Below are 19,301 nucleotides of genomic sequence, written 5' to 3' on the forward strand. Positions count from 1 at the left end.
GCCCTGGGAACGCCACACTGCCAACAACGATTGTCAGGGAATGCCGCAGCCCTCAGCCCTAGAGGAAGGGTTTTGCCTTCCCACAGTTTGCGGCTTCAGTGTTAGAAACTTGAAGTTTTACCTTGAGCTAAGCACCACTTTTGTTGCATTCTCTCCAGATCGACATCCAGACACCTCCTGCTTTGTAGGTTCCCATAGCCGCTGGCTCCTGCAGGATTCCGTCCCCACTCAGTGGGTCCTCTGCAAGAGAGATGACGAGGGTGCACTCACTTGGATGCCATCTTGCCCCACCCTTCCTTCCATATAAATTTGGCAATTGGCTTTTCCCTTTCTGCAGAGAAACTGTTGGAATTTTGATTGAGATTTCATTGAATTTGTAAATCTCTTTGGTTAGATGAAATCATAACAATATTTATTCTTCCAATCTATGAACATGGAATATCTTTCCATGTATTAAGGTCTTCTTTGATTTCTTTTAACAATGTTTTATAGTTTTCTTTGTACAAGTCCTTTACATCCTTTGTTAAATTTATTACTATATATTTGAGTCTTTAGTTGCTATTCTAAATGGAATTTTTATTCTTGATTTCCTCTTTAGATTATTCATTCCTAGTGTATAGACATATTGATTTTTTTTTAAGAAAAAAAATTTTTTTAAAAGATTTATTTATTTATTTAATTTCCCCCTTCCCCCGGTTGTCTGTTCTCTGTGTCTTTTTGCTGCGTCTTGTTTCTTTGTTGTTGTCAGCGGCACGGGAAGTGTGGGCGGCGCCATTCCTGGGCAGGTTGCACTTTCTTTCGCGCTGGGCGGCTCTCCTTATGGGGTGCATTCCTTGCGCATGGGGCTCCCCTACGTGGGGGACACCCCTGTGTGGCAGGGCACTCCTTGCGCGCATCAGCACTGCGCATGGGCCAGCTCCACACGGGTCAAGGAGGCCCGGGGTTTGAACCGCGGACCTCCCATGTGGTAGACGGACACACTAACCACTGGGCCAAGTCCGTTTCCCGACATACTGATTTTTGTGTGTTGAACTTGTACTCTTCCACTTTGCTGAATTTGTTTATTACCTCTTATAACTCTGTTGTGGATCTTTCAGGAGCTTGTCTCTATAAATAGGGAGAGTTTTACTTCTTCCTTTCCAAATTGGATGTCCTTTATTTCTTTTTCTTGCTTAACTATTCTGGTTAGAATTTCTAGTACAATGTTGTCTTACAGTGTGACAGTGGGCATCTTAGTCCTATTGCTGATCTTAGATGGAAAGCTTTCAGTCTTTCATGACTGAGTATGATGTTAGTTGTGTTTTTCATATATGCTGTTTATCACATTGCAGAAATTTCCCTCTATTCCTAATTTTCTATGTGTTTTTATCAAGAAGTAGTGCTGGATTTTGTCAAATCACTTTACCACATAAATTCAGAATGATCATATTTTTTCCTTCATTTTATTAATGTGGTATATTACTTTCACTGACTTTCTCATATTGAACCACTGTTGCATACCTGGGCTAAATCTCACTTGATCATGGTGTATAATTCTTTTAATGTACTGTTGGATTCAGTTTCTTAATGTTTTGTTGAGGTTTTCTGCATACACATTCATGAGGGATATTGTCTACACATTCTTTTTTTGTAGTATCTTTATCTGGCTTTGTAATTAGGGTGATTCTGACCTCATAGAATGAGTTAAGGAGTATTTCTTTCTCTTACGTTTTTGGAAGAGTTTGAGCAAGATTAATATTAATGCTTCTGGGAATGTTGGGTAAAATTCACCAGTCAAGTCATCTGGTCCCAGGTTTTTCCTTTTTGGGAGGTTTTTGATTACTGATTCTCTCTCTTTACATGTTATTGGTTTGTTGAGATCTTCTATTTTTCTTGAGTCAGTGTACATAGTTTATGTCTTTTTAGGAATTTGTCCATTTCATTGAGGTTGTGTAGTTTGTTGTCATACAATTGTTCATAGTATCCTCTTACAATCCTTTTTATTTCAGTGGGAATGGTAGTAATTGCCCCCTCCCCCCATTTTTGATTCTAGTTATTTGTATCCTCTATTTCTTTTTTGGTCATTCTGGCTAAAAAGTTTGTTGATTTTATTGGTCTTTTCAAAGAACCAACTTTTGATTTTGTTGAGTATATTGCTTTTCGTTCTCTAATTTATATCTACTCTTGCCTGTGTTATTTCATTCCTTCTGCTCACTTTGGTTTAATTTGCTCTTCTTTTTCTAGATCCTCCTCTTGTGAGGTTAGGTTTCTGATTGGAGATATTTCTTCTGTTTTAGTGTAAGCAGCTAGAGTTTTAAATTTCCCTCTCAGTACTTCCTTAGCTAAATCTTATAAGTTTTGGTATGTTTTGTTTTCATTTTTCATTTGCCTCAAGATTGAGCATTTGATTTTAATAATAGCAATAATGGCAACGATTATTAATCTTCTCCTTATCTCCCCATAGGCTCCATAATGGACTGACAGATAAGTTGTTTCTATAATGAGATACCACTTCTACCATCTTTACTATAGCAAATAAGACTGGATCTCTTACTGTATAAAATCCATCCTGGTCTAACATGGCAAATTAGGCCAATAAGAAGTTACCACCCTGATACTTAGGTGTTTCATTATGCTACTGTTGTGGATTGAATTGTGTTCCCTAAAAAGATATTTTGAAGTCCTCATTCCCAGTACCTATTACTGTGAACTTATTTGAAAATAGGGTCATTGCAGATGGATTAGTTAAGATAAATTGGGGCCATACTGGAGAAGGATGCGCCTTTCATTCAACATGACCTTTGTACTTATAGGAAGAATGGACACGGACAGACACAGAGAGACGTTGGCCAAGTGGTGACGGCGGTAGAGACTGGAATGCTGTAGCTGCAAGCAATGTCTGAAGCAAGACAACTGTCAGAAGCAAGGAAGAGGCCAGGAAAGAGTCTTCCATTCAGATTTCAGAGGGAGCATGTCCTTGATGACACCTTGATTTTGTACTTTTGTACTTCAGAATTGTGAGACAATAAATTTCCATTGTTTTAAGCCCTTGGGTTTGTGGTACTTTGTTATAGCAGCCCTAGGAAACTAAGACAGCTACATATTCATTAACCTTTATTATCTTTGGACAGTAGATATGTTTGTTATGTTTAAGGAGAAGACCACACAATGACTAAGTCTGATTTGCTTAGTATGAAATTCATGTATAACTTAGGAGTTGCTATTTGACAAACCCATGAAGCAGAGGATTGTAGCCATGCGTGCATTGTCCTTTCTCTTTGTTTTGTGAATTTTTCTGTTTTTATTTTTTAGGTCCTTCAGAATATGCTTTATTTTTATCTTTCTGGTAAGACTTGGGATGGGCTTCACATACATCTGTCTCCTACTCTTATAAGTACCATTTGAGTAGTGATTTTTTACAAGCTACGTTGCATAGTATTTATAATAACTGCCGTTTCTTCAATACCTACTGTAGTATCTATGCATGCTATTGTTAATATTCAAAATTTTTATTTTACAGTTAAGGTAAGTAAGACTCAGAGAAGTGAAGCAATTTACATAAGAAGTCACAATCAATAAGTGGCAGAACATGATTTCGAACCCAAGTTTGTTGGATTCTGAGGCCCTTGTTCTTTCCATTACATCATGCTGCATATACTATCTGTTATCTTTTCAATAATAACAAAAGCTGATATATTTTTGAACACTTAGTATGTACCATACACTATTTTATATGCCTGACATGTATTATTTCATTTAATTTGCAAACAGCCTTATGAGGCTTATCTTCATTTTGTAAAAGAGGAAACTGAGGCACAGAGAGATTAAGTAATGTGCCAGAAATCATAACTGGTAACTGGTGGCTCTGGGATAAGTAAAGGAGATGTCATAATAAATACCATTTTACAGATGAAGAAATTAAGATTCAGAGAGGTCAATAACCTGCTCATGGTTACAAAGCCAGTAAATGGAAAAATTGGGTCTCGAAGGTCTTCTGATTCCAAATTTCATGGTTTTAACAAGAACAGTGTTAAAATTATTGTTTAATCAGTGGTGTTCCTAATGGTGCTTGAAAGGTATAAGAGCTGTGTAATAAGCAAAGAGCTGCTAAGCATTTACTATATATTATAGGAGGTTAAAATGGAGTGAATCCAAGTAAGGGATGCAGAAGGAACACATTAGGAACACTAAAGAACCATTTTATGCCATGAAGGATAACCATGGACCATTGAGAAACAGCAATAATAGACTGTCCAACCAAGCATGCAGAAATCAGAAATTGGATTGCTCTTTGGAAACAAATGTCACTTGTAATTGTACAGATATTTTTAAATCTATGCAATAAGGATAATCTTTTAAAGCTACATCTTCCTTACTTTCTTTTCCCCACGTTTAATAGCCAAATCACTTTGGTCAGTTTTATTCACATTTGTAATGCAAGCAATCATGACTTCATCAACATAATATGATGAGTTTGTAACTCCCAATTTAAGGGCTTAAAAGAGTACATTTCTAAATTCCAAATTTTTCCTAGCTCTTTTCTTATTAAGGGTGAGTTTTAACTATTTACTAACAACAATAAGCCTTAACAATAAGGAATTACCATGTAGGCAGACCTTGATCTCAGCCCTGATTATCTAGGTAATGTGCCACCATCTCCAGTAGCCAAGATCCAGCCTGTCAGAAACTGTTCTCATCCAGCACATATGGCACAGAGGAACAACAACAACAAAAATGTGTACTTTTATGGTAATCAGACTTCAAATTATAATCTCTCCAAATAGTATGAACAGTAAAGAAAAAGGCATTATTAGTCTGGTAAAACATTTTTTTTTTTTTAAAGATTTATTTATTTATTTTATTTTACTTCTCCCCTAACCACTGGGCCAAGTCTGCTTCCCTAGTCTGGTAAAATATTAATGCAGTTGCCCATCTGAAGAATCTGTGCTGTGAAATTTATTTTAAGTATTACGGAATAACTTCATATGCTGTAGGATGTATTTTAAAATTGCTGATCCTTCAATTTCTATGTGAAATCAATAATTTGAAATTCAAAATACAAACATGACAAGAATGAATGAAGTTTCTCTTGTTGATCTCCTACAAGCTGCTTTGAAATGTCTGTATATGACTTTTGTGTAAGAATGACAATGTTGTAAAGGCATTTTTTTTCTTTCTATGCTTCTTGTGATAGGACATTTCTCTTTAGGACAATTTTTCAATCCTGTAAATTTATCTCTCTGTTTTATTGAATATCTAATAAAAATGTTTTATGGGTGATTATTGGTGTACCTTTATGGGTAACAAGCTACTGTATAAGCAAATTAGTAGGAAAGATATTGGAATTGATTTATTCTGAATATTTAGCAATTGAAGATAATAATATTGAAAATCTTCTAACACCTCTGAAGAGATGTCATTCTCCAAGTCTTCAGAGCATGAGAAGGACCAATGTTGGAATTCTAAGAGTTAAAGTTGAAGTGGAGGAAGAGAAGCTCTTTTAGGACACTGAGGAGGTATGCCTAGAGAGGAGCTGATTATCAAAACAAAACAAAACTGAGTCTCATTAAAATGAGGACCATATTTTAAAATCACAGCAAAATTATTTAAATATACCAGCAAAAGGGTGAGAACACCTGATACACTTCTCTGCACAGAGAAAGGTCCACGGTGGGATTCCCTAGGAAAAAGTTGTGACAGTAAGCCATCAATATATTTTAAAATTCTTAAGGAAGGCGAGCATAGTGAAGTTCCTGGGTTTAAAGAGGACACAAAGCTTCTTCAGATGGTGAAATGTTCAACCAATTAAGATAAATCTCAGGAAAAACTGTGGCAGTTGTCTTTTGTAGCATCAAGGTAAAGATAATATTAACAGTGCAAGCATAACCACATCCTATGTGCTAAGTATTGAGCAAGGTGCTTTATGTACCTCGGCTCTCCTCCTCACTAGCCCCCTTGAAGGCTCTTGGTGCTCTCCCATAAGCACAGGCTTTGGAGTCAGACAACGATTTTTCTCTTGTGGCTCTACCACTGCCTGTTCTTGAGTGCTAGGCCAATTCCTGAAATGTCCTGCTTCTGACTCTGACAAGTGTGCTCTCTATCATCTTTACTTCCAAATCTCTCCCCAGCAAATTCTCCTCAGGGCAGGTAATCTTTTATTGCAAGATGCCAGATCTGAAACTGAAATGCATCTGCATGTAGCTCTTTGTAAATCTTGCTCTCTGACTTCTGATACTGGGGCCTCTAGTTCTGACTTAGTTCTTGTTATTCCTGTTAAGTTTCAGTGAATCTGCCTTACCTAGATGTTTTCTCCCTTTCCTGGAAGGTTGTCCAACAATTGACAACATCTGGTGTGCCCCCTGGAATTAACTGTGATAAAAAAAAACCAAAGGTCAGAGTAAGAAAAGGGTAAAATCCAGTTAAGAAAAGTAGATTCAAGGAAAAAAGAGAAAGTTATGGAAGACAAGGTCAAGAGTATTGGGTCACATCTTCATGGGACCCCAGCTTGGCTCCATACCAAGATGTCTTTTAAAGTGGAGCCTGACTATACAGTGGTGGTGCTCTGCTCTCCTACAAAGGTCCACAGGCATGTACCTGTAGCCCAAGGGGATGCTCAGAGGTCAGCAGGGCACGCTATAAGGTGCTGCAGTTAATATAAGGGTCTCACTAGACTATATAAGAATCTCTAGGCAATTATGAACACCCATGCTTTCCATCTGCCTTGGAAAATACTGTTCAATAGCACTTAATATTTCATTATTCTTATACTTAGGATTGTAGTTTAAGGTCAAAAAATACTTTGAGGTAGAGACGAGTAATGATGTAGAGAACTTTTAATGTTTCATATTACCATTTGTAGATAAGAGGGATTGTCTTTTGGGATATTGTTTTCATTCTTTCGACACCATAAGTGCTCTTCATTCATCTAGCAAACTTAAAAGTGTCAGCTATGTGCTACGCACTGTTTGGTGCTGAGAGTAGAAAGACAAATAAGGTATGGTTCCTGACACTAAGGAACCTAAAATAGAGCAAGGGGAACTGAAAATGTAGAATTATTTTTAAATGCAATGAAGTGTTGGGGTGGCATAACAGATGTCTGAACAGAATGCAATGGCAATATAAGGATGAGTCATCAATTTTATGAGGTTGGGAGGGTTAAGAAATCTCCACACTGATCCTTGAAATATGCCTGAAAAGTAAATAAATGCTCTGTGAGTAAATGAAGGACCAAGAAAATCCAGGCCAAGGACTGTGGATGAGGGGACACAAAGTATAACGCAGTAGGCCACAAAAAGGGAACTGCAGCTTGGAAAAAAAAATTAGGCATTTGCATGGAGGATGGATTAAAAAGATGTTAGACTGGAGGCAGAGGGAGACTTAGAGCCATTTGTACTGGACTGAATAAGAAAGTAGCCATAGTCACAAGGAGAGAGGAAAAATGATTTTGAAAAGGTAGATTCAACAGCATTTGGTTGGTTGAATATTGGAGCGTAGAACTAAGAGTCTAGGATGATTCCCAGATTTCTGATTTTGTTGATTGGATAGGTGGTGGGGCCATTCACTATGATGGCATCACTTGGAAGAGATGATTTTGAGATGTCTGTGAGTAATACAGGCAGTGAAATATGTATTTCTGGATTACAGGAGAAAGGTCTAATGGAGAGGCATGCATTTGGGTCTTTCCAGCATATCGGTGGCAGTTGAATCAACAGGGATAGATAGAATCACATAGGAGAATGTTAGTATTGGAAAGAAAGAGGGAAGTCTTTCCTGGGAATTACCAACATTAAAGGGCAGAGGAGGAAGAGGATCTGGCAAACACACAAAGAAGGGTCAACAAGGTTAGCAGCAGGGAACTCAAGAGAGTTATTTGCCATTAACCAAAGGAAGAATCGTTCCAAGCAGGGTGATGCCAATATGACCAGATGAGGCAGAGAAGCCAGATTATGAAAAAGAGACCCGTGAGTTAAGATGTCAAAGCTGACCTTTGCCAGAACAGTGTCAGGGGAGTAATAAGAGCAGAAACTTGACTGTAATTCACTGAAGAGCCAATAAGGGAAGAAAGATTATTCTTTTGAGGAACTTGCTGAGATGAGGCAGAGATAGTGGGGACCTCGGAGCCAAGGAGTGTATATTTTGAAACATGATGTACTTGAGCTTGTGTCTGCTTCAGAGAAAGGAGCACACAGAGAGAGCAAGATGTTGAAATATGGGCGAAAGAGGAAATAACCTTTGCCGCAAGGTACCAGAGGATCTGGGAAGTAATGGAGTTAGGAACCCAGGTGGTGAGCTTAGCACAGAACCAGAAGGACATGTCTTTCTTTGAAACTTGGGGGAAGCGGGTGAGGTTATAATCACAGTTCTTTGGAGCATCCGTCAAAGAAACATTATATTCCATGTTTTCCTTATTGCTTTATCAGGGTATACTGATTCATTTAAATGTTTTCTTCCCATTTTTATTCTTCCTCCTATATTTAATCAAACAGTGTTCCTTGTTTTTATGTTTTTGATTTTTTTTGAAGATGCAGTATTTCTGGCACAAACATTTACAAAATAAGGGTTATTAAATCCACACAAGCTGAAAAACCCTAATTGCTAGGCTTAATTACCGGTTTTATTTCTCTCAGTTGTGTTAGTGGTGGTGTCATAAAGCAATTCCCGAATGTTTGCATGTAGAAGTTCTTCAGTTGTGGTGTTTAAGAGGTACAAAAAACTAAAGATACTTTCCTTATGTTTCCTCTGATATGCTCTGAAGTTTCCCTGAAAATCAAACTCTTGGCATTTGGTCACCTATAGTTTTTTCCTCCCTCCCTCCCTCCTTTCCTTCCTTCCTTGGATGTTTTATTGGATACAGCACATACCAGGCCCTGTGTGTGTGCTGGAAACAAAATAATGGACACTCAAACATGGTTTTTGTCCTTGCAGACCATATATTCTAATACACAGGATGAAAAATAAAGAATAGGGAAAAATTAATTTGTATTATGAAATACCATAAAAGAACTAAAGCTGGTTCTGTGATAGAGAATGAGCTGTGTGTGAGGGGGTGGGCTTCTTTAGATAAGGTGGCTAGGCAATACCACTTTATGGAAGCGGTATTTACTATTCAAACAGGAGATGAGGAAGCAGCCATCTAAAGAACCAAGGAAAGGGAAGCGGACTTGGCCCAGTGGTTAGGGCGTCCATCTACCACATGGGAGGTCCGTGGTTCAAACGCAGGGCCTCCTTGACCCATGTGGAGCTGGCACATGCGCAGTGCTGATGCGAGCAAGGAGTTCCGTGCCACGCAGGGGTGTCCCCCGTGTAGGGGAGCCCCATGCACAAGGAGTTCGTCCTGTAAGGAGAAATGCCCAGCGTGAAGGAAAGTGCAGCCTGCCCAGGAATGGTGCCACTCACACGGAGAGGTGACACAACAAGATGACGCAACAAAAAGAAACGCAGATTCCCGTGCCGCTGACAACAACAGAAGCAGACAAAGAAGACGCAGCAAATAGACACAGAGAACAGACAACTGGGGCGGTGGGGGGTGGGGGGAGAATTAAGGAAAGAGCTGTCCTAGAAGAGGGAACAGAGTTTGGCAGGGTCTAGGAATTATAGAAACACCAGTGTTGAAGTAGGCTAGTAAGATAGGGAATAGACAGATCTGGAACCTGGCAGAGTCCACGTGGACATCTGGAACCCCCAAGATGGCTGCTGGAGGAACCCCAGCCCCGGGATTCTGCTACCTAGAACAAAGACTTCTTCCTGGGAACAAGGAAAAGTCCCAGATGTTCTCTAGAAACTTTATTATTGGTCCTTACTAAGGAATTGACGGGTGGGGTAATCAATCCAAACAGCAAGTGGCTGGAGCCCCCTTCCCTTCCATTAGCAAGGGGGTGGAATAATTAGCAATTTAGAAGCAAACCGCAAGGTTTGAGCTCTCTCTTGCCTTACACTTGCCGGTGGAACTGTCCTGTCCTGTGTGCCGCTGTTGCATTTTTCCTCGGCCATGTGGCCACGCAAGTAACCCTGGGGATTTATAATCAACAATGTGGAATTGTAGCTTGTAAATTAGCCCTCTTCATCCCTTTCATCCCCTTCTTCACTACCTAGGACCCCTGCTCTGTTATTTTCTGTCGTTTTCTGCCATTTCTCTTCCCTCCCTACAGGCCTAACTCACCCGATGTGCTCTTGAAATTCATTTCTCTAGCATAGTCAAAGAACCTAATTAAATCTGGTAACAGTGTGGCTGCAGCCCAGAGAGCAAGGACTAGATGGGCTAAAAGAAGAGGTTAGGGTCAGGTTATGTGAGTCCTTGCAGAGTTTGGGTTTTATTCTAAATGGCCTAGGAAGTAATGAGTTCTATGTGATGAGTTACATGATTCCATATACATTGTTAAAAGAGTACTTAACTGCTTGAAGAATGGATTTGAGAGGAATACATTAGAAGCAGAGATCAGTCATAACTAGAATGAAATTAGTCCAGGTGAGAGGTAATGGTGGCTTAGACTAGGGACTCATGGCAATAGAGAGAGAGAGGGAGAAGAAGAGTGTATTCAAAGTGTATTTGGGAGGTAGAACTGACTGATGGATTAGATACAGAAGGATTGTGGATATAGGTCAGGTAGGATTAAGGTTGGCTTATAAATTTCTGGCTTGAGTGACTGAGTGCCCCTTATTATGATGGAGGAACACTGAATAACAGGTTTGGGAGGTGTGTATAGAGAAGAAACAAAAGATTTGTTTTGAATTTTTAAAATCTGAGATACTTATGAGACATTCAAATGAAAATGCTAAGTAAGCAGTCTGGTACCCAGATCCTTTAGCTATAAATTTTGATGCCATTAAAAAAAAAAAAAGGTGGTACTTAAAGGTATAGGACACCATGGAGCCTAGAGTGATTACAACTGAAAGTGGGAGGATTGCATCCAGCATCCATGTGGAATCTGAGCCTCCTCTTGACATAGAGGTGTAATGGACACAACCAATCCAATGTCCACATAGAAAAGGTGGCATTGGATTGGGAAAAGTGGACATGGTGGCTGATGGGTATGGGGAAAGGCAGGAAGAGATGAGAGGTGGAGGCGTCTTTGGGACATGGAGCTGCCCTGGATGGTGCTTCAGGGGCAATCACCGGACACTGTAAATCCTCACAGGGCCCACTGGATGGAATGGGGGAGAGTATGGGCCATGATGTGGACCATTGACCATGAGGTGCAGAGGTGCCCAAAGATGTACTTACCAAATGCAATGGATGTGTCATGATGATGGGAATGAGTGTTGCTGGGGGGGGGAGAGGTAGGGTGGGGGTGGTGGGGTTGAATGGGACCTCATATATATATATTTTTAATGTAATATTATTACAAAGTCAATAAAAAAAAATAAAAAAAAAAAAGGTATAGGAATGGTTGGGGAAGAGTGTAAAAGAGAAAAGATCTAAAACTGACCTCTGAAGAGGTCAAGTATTGGAGAAGGAGCAAGCAGAAGTGACTGAAAAGAAGTAGATAGTCAAAGTCAAGAAAGAGGAAGTACTTATCTGTGCTCAAAGCAGAGAGAGGTTGCAAAAGATGAGGACAGAAAAGTACCCATTAAATTTCTAATATAAAGATTATTGGTGAACCTGAGGAAGATAGTTTCCATGGAGTAGTGGTAATAGAAGCCAAATTGAACTAGATTGATAACTACTACACACTTCTACAGTTCATTTATCAAAGGTCTTAATCAGAGCTATCTGTGGACTATGTGAACACATGATTTGACTGACCACTGGGGACACATTCCTAGGAGCTAATATCAGCCTGGCCTCCACAAATACATCTTCTCTGATTGCAGCAAGGAGTCCTGCTAAGATATCAGACTTTCACTAAATTCTGATTCAGTACTAGTTAAATTTTATGAATGTCTTATGTGAATTGGCTTATAATATTGGCTAATAAACTTTGAGTTGCGTGATCATTCATTCTGTTGGACATACAGGCATAGAGATACTGCAGGTTTGTTTCCAGACTACTGCAATAAAGCAAATATGACAATAAAGCAAGTCACACATGAAATTTTGGCTTCCCAGTATATATAAGAGATATGTTTGCACTGTAGTCTACTAAGTGTGCAATAGCATTTTATTTAAAAATATCAATGTACATACCTTAATTGAAATGTATCATAGAGTCACAAAGTGAGCACATGCTGTTGGAGAAACCGTACTGATAGACTTGCTTGACTCAGGGTTGCCATAAACCTTAGTTTATAAAAAATGCAATACCTGTGAAGTATAATAAAGTGAAGTATAATAAAACAAAATATCCTGAATAGGAAAAATTTCCATGTGAATGGAAGGAGAATGAAAAATCAGTGTGTCCAATTTCAGAGGACGTTAATTTTGGTAGATTGAATTGTGTACTCCAGTTTAAACATGTTCTTGGTTTTGGTCTGAGTTCTGGTGGCTATGCACCCATTAGAAATAAGATCTTTTCAAGAGGTTATGTCAATTAGGGTGTGGCCCAACTGAATCAGGTTGGGCTTTAATCTGGATTACTGGAGTCTTACATAAACAGAGTGAGCTTCAGACAGAGAGAAGCCATGGGAGCAGTCAGAATCTGGAAGTCAACGGAACCCGGAAGAGAAAGGAGAAGATGCTGCCATGTGCATTGCCATGTGACAAAAAAGTCACAGACCAGGGAAGCGGACTTGGCCCAGTGGTTTGGGCATCTGTCTACCACATGGGAGGTTCGTGGTTCAAACCCTGGGCCTCCTTGACCCATGTGGAGCTGGCCCATGCACAGTGCTGATGCACGCAAGGAGTGCCATGCCACGCAGGGTGCCCCTTGCACAAGGAGTGAGCCCCATAAGAAGAGCCGCCCAGCACGAAGGAAAGTGCAGCCTGCCTAGGAATGGTGCCACACACACGGAGAGCTGACACAAGATGACGCAACAAAAAGAAACACAGATTCCCATACCATTGACAACAACAGAAGTGGACTAAGAAGAAGATGCAGCAAATAGACACAGAGAACAGACAACTGGGGCAGGGTTGGGGGAAGGGGAGAGAAATAAATAAATAAATCTTAAAAAAAAGAAAGTCACAGACCAAGGATTCCTCAAAATTGAGAGTTGAGAATTCCTGTTATTTAGGCCAATCCATTTTATGGTATTTGTTTCTGAAGCTAGGAAACTAAAACAATATCAAAATACTTACCTTGTTCTTGAGCATTAGACATATATCTATCTCACTGACCCAGAATCAGCTCAAATTCCACATAGCCTAACCTGGAAAACGTACTTTCTTATTCCTCAAACCTGCTCATCTGCAGTTCTCATCCCTTTATGCTGCTACAGGAGATGCCAGTTGTTATTTCAAAGTAATGAAATAGGGTTGGGAGAGGGATTCCTGTGGTTTCTACTTTGCCTTACACTGAAGACAAAAAAAATTTGCTCATCGCATCTGAAGGAAGGGAGCCGTTATCTTGGGTTTCATTGTAGTTGTTTACTTGTTTTCGTCCTTTGCTATATCTGAGCTTCTTAATGTCAGGATCCATGTCTTATTAATTTTCATATTTCCAGTACTTAGCTCATAGGAGACACACAATAGATGCAGAATAAATAGCATGCATGGCAAGAGGAAAAAAAGGAGGCACCAAGTAGATGAGCTAATTCTGGTAAGCAGAGTTGTGTAGTTATATTTTGAAAGATATAGCAAGATGTTTAGTAAGATGTAGAAGTGAGTGGTTTTTTACAGTAGTCAGAGTTCAGCACTGACCTGCTTTTATTGAAGTCTATGTGTGGTTTTAGGTGGGGCTCATGACTCATGTACAGCTCAGCGGTTTTGGAGACTTGAAAAAGGGCCCTGTGAAAGACTCTGGGCCTGTTCATCTTACTATGAGAACTGTCCTATTAATCATATATTTTAAAGTCTTTTAAAACAGATATTACTTAGCATGTGTGCATGTGTAGGGGATAGTGGTGATACTAACAATCATTTTGTTCAGCAAAAGAAGATTGGCTAAATTCTTGGACTTGGTTGTTTTTCAATTGACAAAATTAAAATCTACATAGCACAGACACCAAATAGACTAAAAAGTGTTTTTATAAAGTTATTTTTTCTTTTGATTTATTCTTTGCAATATTAGTAATAGCTATTTTTTATAATCACTTATCTTGGATTTGTTACCATAATTTCTGTTGTAGAGAAAACTGTACAGTAAATATATTTTTAAAAGGATATAAAATTGTTTCTAAGCAATTTTTGCAAAGTTACTGAGAATTAAAAAATGCAAAAAAGTAACATGGAAAGGAGGTAGTAGGGATGAGACTTGCCAGGCTAGAAAATAAAATTTTAAAATGCAAGATTTAAAATTGTACAATACTGATACAATAAGAAACACAATACATAGACCAGAAACAGTCATCAGTATGTATGAGAGTTTAATACAAAATAAAAGAAGCATTACAAGGCAATGGAGAAAAAGGATTATTCAATAAATTGTTGTAACAATTGACATTGTGGCATTGTAAAAAAAATCAAGTTAGTTCCTTCACCCTGTACCATATACAAAAGTAAATTTCAGGCAGATAAAAGGGTTAAATACGAAGCCATAGATCATGTAAAAGAATACAGAATTTATTCTTTATTGGGCTTCTAGAGGGAGGGCTTGCTAAGCTTAGAGGCAAAAAAAAAAAAAAGCTCCAAGTAAAAGATCAACAGCTTTTTGGTGTAGATAAAAGTTTTTCACAGCCCCTTTAGAAAACAAAAACCTAAATCCAATCTAAATAAACTGGCAAACAATAGAGCAAGAGAAAATATTTGTAGCAAATTTAAAAAACAAAACTTTAACATCTAAAAAATAAAACTTTACATATATACCAAAGAAATAAAACCCAGAAACAAATATGGCAAAATGTTTGTCCTCATTAGCAACAAAAGAAATGTAAATTAAAAGAAGACTGAAATATTGTTTTTGCATGTCAAAATGCAAACATTAAAATTAATGAAAATAATGATGAAGAAGGTATGGTGTTTAGATTCTTGGTGTTTGTATAAATTGTTATTTGAAATCAGTTTACTTATCTTCATCAAGCCTAAACATTGTTCATGTATTTTTATGCAGAAATCCACTTCTAGGATTTTATCCAAATGAATTAATGCTAAAAGAAAAAACAGAACGATCCTTATGAAAAAGATGTGTATCAGTGCTTGTATTAATTTTCTGTGGCTGCTTCAGCAAATTACCACAAACTCGGTGGCTTAAAATAACAGAAATGTATTCTCTCACAGTTCTGGAGGCCAGAAGTCCAAAATCAGTATCACTAGATCAATGTCAAGGTGTCAGGAGGGCTGTGCTTCCTCCAAAGGCCCTGGGGGAGAATCTGTTCCTTGCCTCATTCAGGCCCTGGTGACTGCTGCATTCCATGCCTTGTGGCTGCATTACTTTACTTTCTGTCTCAGTGGTCACATTGCCTTCTCCTGTCTGTGGTTAAGTTTCCCTCTGCCTCACTCCTATAAGGGCACTTGTGATAGCATTTAGTTCACCTGGATAATCCAGGAGAAGGCTCCTGTATTAGTCATTCAAAGGGGTGCTGGTACAAATACCAGAAACCTACTGGCTTTTATAAGGGGTATATATTTGGGGTAGGAGCTTACAGATACCAGACCATAAAGCGTTAAGTTACTTCGCTCACCAGTAGTCTATTTTCGCATGTTGGAGCAAGATGGCTGCCAACGTCTGTGAGGGTTCAGGCTTCCTGGGTTCCTCCCTTCCAGGGTTTGCTTCTCTCTGGGTTCAGGGTTCCTCTCTTCCCAGGGCTTGCTTCTTCTTGGGCTCAGCGTTCCTCTCTTCCTGGGACTTGCTTCTCTTCCCTCTGTGAGCTTACTTCCCGAAGCTCCAACTTAAGGCTTCAGCATCAAACTCCAGCATCAAAAACTCTCAACTCTGTCCTTTGCTATGCCTTTTATCTGTAAGTCCCCACCCACCAAGGCGTGGGGACTCAACATCCTAATGATATTGCCCAATCAAGCCCTAATAATACCTTAATCATGTCCAGGTACAGACCAGATTACAAACATAATCCAATATCTATTTTTGGAATTCGTAACTATGTCAAACTGCTACACTCCACCTTTTGAATTCCAAAAAGACATTACAATATTTAAAAAAGCCTTAAATCAGTAACAATACAAGTACTAAATCATATTACAATAAATTAAAAAAAATACAGTTTGTCTTGAGACAAAGTCCTGTCAGCTATAGACCTATGAAACTTACAAAACAATTTATCTGTTTCCAATACACAAATGGACGGACAAAGGAAAAACATTTTCATTACAATGAGGAGAAGTTGGGAGGGAAACATGAATCATGGGTCCTCTACAGTTCAATAAACCTGGGGCATCCACCATTGATTTCAGTCCAAGAGTCATTCTTAAGATGATGTTTTCTTCTCCTTAGGGCTTTTTGGGAACCCACCCTTTCCACATGCTTGACCAACAGCCATTTTCTTGGTTCCACCCTCATCAAGCATCTGGGTGTTGACCAAGCTCCAGACCTCATCCTCCAAGACTGTTGGGGTGATTGCCACACCTTACCCAATTCTTTGGGTTGGAGTCTTAACCCCCCTAGTAAAGTGATGTGAAGACATCATTGGCCCCTAACCTTTGGCATATGGGCTCAACCCTCTCAGAGCAACGAGTTGACCACCTGAACTTGTCAAACTGCTATAGCCCCCCATCTCAAGATCCTTAACTTAATGACACCTGCAAAACCTGTTTTGCCATATAATTAACAAGGTTCCAGGGATTAATACCTGGATGTCTTTGAGGAGCATTTTTTTTAGCCTATCACAGTGTTGGTGCATTAATCCCCACACAAAATTGTGCCAGAAGGTGTATACTATGTGGTGGAGTTGCAACAGCCCCTGCCGTCAAGGAGTTTATAGTTTGGTGGAAAAGACAGATCATAAATCAGCAACTGCTGTTCACAATAAGGAGAAACCAAGGGTACAATGAAGACCTGGTTTTGAGGATGTCAAGGAAAGGAGGCAGTAGTAATTTGCCACTTGAAAGACAAGTTGGAATTGGCTAAGGAGTGCATGGGAAGGAAGGAAGGCAACCAAACTGAACTTTTGTTTCTCTTTACACATGGTCCCTCTTTTATTTTTGCATTTGTGTTCACTTTTGGCCCTTTATGAGGCAGGTTATTATGGGAAAATGAGGAGAAGATGGGCCACAACATGACCGACAGACAACATGGCCGCTAGACCCCGCCCAGAAACCACTATTACTGAAAGCAAAGCCAAGGGCCCTGCCAAGACCTTGACCATGAGGGCCCAGTTGGAACTCTTTTGGGGGCCAAGGGGAGGCCCTGGATAATTCCAAACAGGCCTCCCCACTGGTTCCAGCTAACCCCAGACAAAAGGCCTCACCCTTGGCCCCCACAATTGGTAGGGTTACAAATAACAGGGCCCGCCCCTCCCCCCAGCATTAGCAAGGGGAGAAGTAATTAACAGCTTAATAGAGGCAACTGGACAAGCCAAATCACTCTGCCTAGAGGAGCCCACATCAAATTTTGGTTTGTATTTCTGTCCTTCTCTCCCATTTCTCAGCAAGTTTTGTTCTTTCCCCCCCATTTCTCAATAAATTCTTTTTACTGGCCTAACTAAATTAGCATGTTCTTAAATTCTTTTATGTGACATAGCCAAGAACCCAACACTTCCCCAGCTTCATTTACATGTGCTGTTACTGCTTCGAGGAATACCTAGCAAACTCCTTCTCATCCTTTAGTTTTAGCCTGCAGAGAGATGCCACTATCTGCTATAAAGCATCTCCCAAGGGAAATTGGTGTTCCTACAGCACTCTTACTTTCCCTGTTACAATATGTATACTCACTTCTAACTGCCTGTTTACTTGTACATTTTCTCCATTAATTTGTTGGTTGAATAATATCATGGTTTATATCTGTCTTGGTCACTATTGCAGTCCTAGCTTCAAGTTACTGGTACATAGTTGATGTGAAAAAATATTTGTTGAGTGGCTGAGTGAATGGATTCAAATGGTGGGAAACTTCCAATTAAGCAACGTTTACTTACCAGTCCTTTCTTGTGCACTGAACATCTTCATATGTAACTTATCAAGGAAGACTAATCACTGGATTTGCCATCAGACAAATAGGTTCAAGGTCTGCTTTTCCATTCCTAGTTGTCTGGCTGTGTGTCACCTAACATTTCTTGGTTTCTTTCTTTTTTTGTGTGTGTCTATAAAGTTTAGGGGGTGGATTAAAGCATCTCTTAAGAGTTCTTTCAGTCCTGTAGTACTATGATTCTTGGCATTTCCCAGTCAAATTAGTCCTTGTTAATGTGTTTCTGTTTAGAATGCTTTTTCTCCTCCTATCTCCTTTGGAAAACTCCTAACAACTCATTAAATTAAAGCATGACTCAAGTATCTGCTGCTCGCCGCCCCCCCCCTCCAAAGATGGTTGGACACTTCACTCTTATTATTCTTCTCAGAAAACTTTGCAAATATCACTATTATAGTATGTACTGCATTGCATCGCAACTGTTTACATGCCTCCTATCCAACTTCCCTCCTCACCTTTTTGCCCTCAACTAGAATGGCAGTCCCAAGAAACAGGTATGATGTTTTCATGATTTATCTATTTGGCTCCCCACCCAATTACAGTTCCAGCATCAATTAACAGTGGATGAAATTGAATTTAGTTCTTTTCCTTTTTTCTCCCATGTTATATACAAGCATTTAAGAATTTGGGGTAGGAAGAAGAGAAGAGTGATGTTAGGTTATTATCATGGCAAGTCAGTAGCAAGTGGGTCCCGGAAATGCAATACAGATCTTACAATTTACAGGACTGCTTTGTTCTGCTATGCGTAAGTTCAGTCCTAATGGTTACTCTGTTTAAATGTAATTTTCAGTATATCTTAAGCAATAGGTGGACCCGGCTGGGGTTGAATCGAAGGAAAGGGAGGCATATCTTGCCTCTTAGTAGGAAGTAACAGGTATTAACCTTTTTGAGCTACCTGGATCCATTTAGTAATTTACTTTCTTTAAATTGCTTAAATAGAACCTTCGTGGCCGAGAAAGTTAGCACATTTGCCTAAAAGTAAGCAATTTACTCTCCTCTCAGTTATAGGATTTAGTCCTTAATGGCCTCTTTAAATCTTAATGGCTTCCTCAGAATGTGGAATGGTGTAGGCTTTTATGGTATTCTAACTAAGCATTTCAAATCAATCAACATATATTTATTGTGCGTGGTGCTTAGCTGTGAGGCATACAGAGGTGAATAAGCCATAGTTTCTATCATCAAGGAGGCTACCATCATATTGGGTACAGGAGACAGATA

Source organism: Dasypus novemcinctus, chromosome 14, assembly GCF_030445035.2.
Source record: "Dasypus novemcinctus isolate mDasNov1 chromosome 14, mDasNov1.1.hap2, whole genome shotgun sequence".
Taxonomy (NCBI): Eukaryota; Metazoa; Chordata; class Mammalia; order Cingulata; family Dasypodidae; genus Dasypus; species Dasypus novemcinctus.